General features: G+C 49.4%; 1 protein-coding gene across 1 annotated transcript in view; it reads left to right on the forward strand.

Annotated features, from left to right (window-relative positions):
* Positions 1 to 4,754, forward strand: part of PTH1R (parathyroid hormone 1 receptor) — a 76,483-nt gene that overhangs the window by 38,067 nt on the left and 33,662 nt on the right. The gene's annotated exons all lie outside the window — the stretch shown is intronic.

The raw sequence follows: 4,754 nt of genomic DNA on the forward strand, positions 1-4,754 counted from the left end.
TGGTATGGCCCGGCTGGAGCGGGGAGGTGGCACCAGGTGCCCACTGTGGTCCCTTCCAGCCTGATTCTGTTGGATCACCTCCTTCCATGCTATCCAAACAACCGTATCCCTCACCCCTTCCTCCAGCCACACCCCCTACAGATCCATACGTCCCCAAATGCAGCCCCTCATCCACCCCCTGCCCTCACAGCCAGGTTTGAAATCCATCTGCAAACCCCCGAACTCAATTCCTGCCCCTCCAAGGCCCCATTCCTCCCCCTTCCTATCCCAAAACAATTTATCCCAAAAAGATTTCCCCCCTCTTCCCATCCCAAAACGATTCCTCCCCCTTCCCATCCCAAAATGCTGCCTCATTTTTTTTGGTCATTCCTCCCCGCCTGCTTCCAATGCCCCAAATGTCCTTCCCGTAATGGAGTGACCACAATCACACAGCGTATTCCAACTGTGGTCTCCCGGGTGCCGGAATGAGCCGGGCTGATTTATATTCCGTGCCCCTGGATAAACACCTCGAGCCCGTGTTTGCATTTGTGCAGCTGCCAAGGAGCCTCGCAGATGGTTTGAACGTGTTCTCCACATGCAAAGTGTCCCATTCCGGCTGAAATGGGAATTGAGGCTAGGGGGGAAGGAAAGGAGCAGGAAAGGAAGGGAAAAGGGGGACGGGATAGGAGCGGGAAGGAGGGAAAAACTCTCCGTGCACCCTGAGGGGGGTTATCCCAAATTTGCTCCTTCTTTTCTCTCTTCCACCAAAGCAACCTCTGGGATTCTGGCTTGGCTGAGGGGGGGGAGGCTGGGAGTGAAAACAAGGAGCAAAATGAGGGAGGCATTTGGGACAGCCCCTTCCAAAGGATTCTGGGATTGGCCTTCCTGCCTTCCAAAGGGAAATCCTGTAGCAGTGACATCCAAGAGAGTTTTTGCTTGCTCCCGTCTTGGAATGACAGCAAATTCCATTCCCTGAGATCCCAGCCTTCAAGGGGGAAGGAGAGATCCAAGAGATGTCCTGGTGGATAAGGAGCTGTCCCTGAGCCTGGGACAGGAGCCAATGGGATCCTGGAGGGATGCCATGCTTCTCTTCAGGACTCATTTCTTCAGGAATGTCATCCAAGAGAGTTTCTGCTTGTTCCCATGTTGGAATGACTGCAACTTCCATGCCCTGAGATTCCAACCTTCAAGGGTGAAGGAGAGATCCAAGAGATGTTCTGGTGGACAAGAGCCAGGGGGATCCTGCAAGGATCCCATGTTTCCCTTCAAGGCTCATTTCTGCAGCACTGAAGTGGTCGATGATGTCCTCAAAACATGAGGAATTCCAGTGCCATTCCCGCTTTCCCTGTCCCCATCCGGGAGATACGCAGCTCTGAATTTGGAGGAGTTCACCCACAGGCAAATCCCTCAGGGATAAAAAGGATCATCCCTCTGGCATTGCCTGGACGACGGATACACTCCCAAAACACTTTGGGATATGGGATATGTGTGAGATTTCCTTGTTTTCTTTAGAGTTTATGGATTCCTTTGGACTTCCATTATCCGTGAATCCTACTATTTCTTCCAAGGAAAGCAATGGTTGACTTTTCCAGTTCCCTGTCCTGAACCACCTGGATTGATCCAAACAGCACAGTGGAACCCTTGAACTCGTTTTCACCAAAATTCCAAGAGCTTTTCCATCGGCTTTTCCAAAGAATTGGATCCTTTGGAATTCTCCGTGCTCTGGAATATTGTTACCAGTGTCTCAGGAGGAACTGGCTTATTTTTAATGGGCCAAACTTGCCCAGTTTTCAGTTTTCTTCTTGGAATTCATTGTGGATCTCCTTGGAGAAATGACCGGGAGAAAAGGAAAACAAAGGGAGAGGCCAAGTTGTGATTACTGTGCATGTTTTTATAAATTAAGGAAAAAAATGTTTGGAGGAGATCTTTGAGCAAACAAACAGAAGGGAATGGCTTGTTTGGATTCCAGCACAATGGGATAGATGGGCTTTTCCCTTCCTGTTTTATCAGAGATTCATGGAATGGTTGGGCTTGGGAGGAGCCTTAGAGATTATCCAGTCCCACCCCTTTCCAAGGGCAGGGAGAGCGCCCACTGTCCCAGGTTGCTCCAAGCTGGCCTTGGACACTTCCAGGGATGGGGCATCCACAAATTCTCTGGAAAAGCTGTTCCAGTGCTTTACCAGCCTCATTATAAAAAATTTCTTCCTTGGAATTCGTTGGAATGAACCCTCCTGTGGTTTAAACGCATCCCTCCTTGTCCTCCCAGGAGGTCTCCGTAGATGGGAGGAACGGAGGGATTCGGGATAGGACAGGAGGATGGAGGGTTTTGGGATAGGAGGATTGGAGGGATTCAGAATAGGAGGAAGAGGCGGATGGAGGGGATCTTCTCTGGGACACTGAGGGGACAAACAGCTTTTGGCTGTGTTAAACCCCAGGGATGTGGATCCAACAATCCCAAAGTGTGGCTGCTCCTGACATCAGTCCGTATTTCCATTTGAAAAACGTTTTCCAAGTGCTTCAGTCAGGGTAGGAGCTCCTCAAATCATTCCAGGAGCTCCAGAGGCACCTGGCTTGACCTGTGGATGTTCCTCACCAGGTTTCCCTACCTGTAATCCCTGCTCCTGACCCAAATCCTCTCTCCTCCCCCCGTGGCTCCCAGAATTTCCAGGAAACAGCCGTGTTATCCTGACTTTTAGGGGGGTTTCCAGGTAGCAGCTCCCAAATATCCACCTGCCCTTCCTTTAACTCATCCATCACCGGGCAATTCCAGGAAGGAAACGATCACTGAGATGTTTTATCCCTCCTCCAAATTCACCTGGAATGGCTTTTCCAAGCAAGGAGCGGGGTGAGAGAGGCCGGAGATGATGTGGAGATGGAGAGGAGGGGGAGGAGATCTCTCTGGGGTGGTTCAGGTGTTGGTAACAGCGACGGATGATTTTGTTGGGAAGCTCGGACACTTCCCGAATTTTGAGTCCCGCGGGATTCTTATCAGCTTTAATGGCTCAGTTCCAGAGACCGAATCCTTTCACGAATCATTCCCACGCAGAGGGAGAGTTTTAAATGCAAAACTCATCCTTTTAGATATTTCTAGGGCAGCTCTCGGCTCCCCAAATTGTCCCCACACAAAGCAGCATTCCAGAGGTGTCCCACCACTGTTCCCTTCAGCTTTTTGGGATGATTTTGGGCGGCTCAAAGTACCCAAAAATAAATAATTGCAGGGTCTGTTACCAGTTTTCCACGTTTCCAGCACGAGGAGGATGCACCCACCACAAAATGATAACATTCTTATTTTCTGGCCGAAGATTTCGGTGTGATACAAAATGAAACCTCTTAAAAGTGAAATTGCCCTTGGGAAATCGTGAAGATTTTGGAAAAGTGGGCGATTTTCTCTCATTTTGGAGCACTTTTGGAGGAATATTTTTCCCTCAGAGTTGTTTCTCCACTGTGCTTCCTTTAATGTTTACCCAAATTGATTTATTTTGCCATAAGAACTGGTTTTATTTTAAGCAAGAGCACTTTGAGGGCTCCATTAAATCTTTATTTACTTTCTTGTCTGCAGAAAAGACCTCAAGGACATCAACATTTTGTTCTGAGCCAAATTTTGTGGGGCCCTGTGTTAGTTGGTTTTATTTTTTTTCCCTTTGTCTTTTGTACCTTCCAGAGAACCGAAAAATAAACAAACCTTTTTTTCCCAGTGTAAGTTGTCCTGCAAAGAACGAGTCAGAGGGAAGGGTTTTCCCAGTTTCCATGAATGGGAAATGCAGTATTTTTCTTCTCCTAACGGGACTTCAGGCAGAGAAAATGCAATATTTTTTTCCCCTCTTTTTTATCACGTGGATGTGGAGGAATTTTAGCTCCTTCCCCTCACTCCCCCTTGATGTTCCGAAGAAAGGCTGGGATTTGTCGGGTCCTTTTCATCCACACGAAATTAGAGATAAGAAATCAGCTGCTGAATGAGATTTTCAGTGTTTGTCATGTCCTAAAACCCACCAAGCTGAATAAATCGGTGTCGGCTCCGACCCTGGAGCAGCCAAAGGGCTTTAAAGCATTCCTGGTTTTCCTTTAATCTTGGGAAAGCGCATTGGTGAGGAAGGGTGGATTCCTGGGTGGTTCAAAGCTTTGATTTTCATGGGATACGTGGAGATCTTGGCCCTGCTTTGGATTTAGTTCCTAGAGGAGTTTTTTGTGGATAAGGCAGGTGGTTCCTGTCCCTTTGGATTCCCGGGTAACTCCTGTGTCCAACACTTGATAAGCTCCTGGCTGAGGGCAGACACAGCTCTGGGAGCAGATTTGGGGCAGATCCACCACTCTTAGCATTTCACTCCCAATATTCCACTGCAGCTGGAATTTTATGGCTGGGTGCAGTTTTCCAGCTGAAAGCCGAGGAGTTCCCTGAGGACACAGAGCTGGGAGCAAGCAATGCCTTGGGGGATTGTGGAGCCCTTTGGAGGGACCTGGACAGGCTGGAGAGATGGGCAGAAAGGAAACTTCTGGAATTCAGCGAGGGCAAGAGCAGGTGCTGGATGTGGGGAGATCATCCCATTCCCACCCCTGCCATGGGCAGGGACACCTCCCACTGTCCCAGGCTGCTCCCAGCCCCAATGTCCAGCCCGGCCTTGGGCACTGCCAGGGATCCAGGGGCAGCCCCAGCTGCTCTGGGCACCCTGTGCCAGGGCCTGCCCACCCTGCCAGGACAAACGTGTTTTATCATGTTCACACTGAATTTTGTACCATTTAATCTGTGCCTCTGTCCTGTCACTGGGCAGTTCTGAGAC

This window comes from Corvus brachyrhynchos, unplaced genomic scaffold, assembly GCF_000691975.1.
Source record: "Corvus brachyrhynchos isolate BGI_N302 unplaced genomic scaffold, ASM69197v1 scaffold18, whole genome shotgun sequence".
Taxonomy (NCBI): Eukaryota; Metazoa; Chordata; class Aves; order Passeriformes; family Corvidae; genus Corvus; species Corvus brachyrhynchos.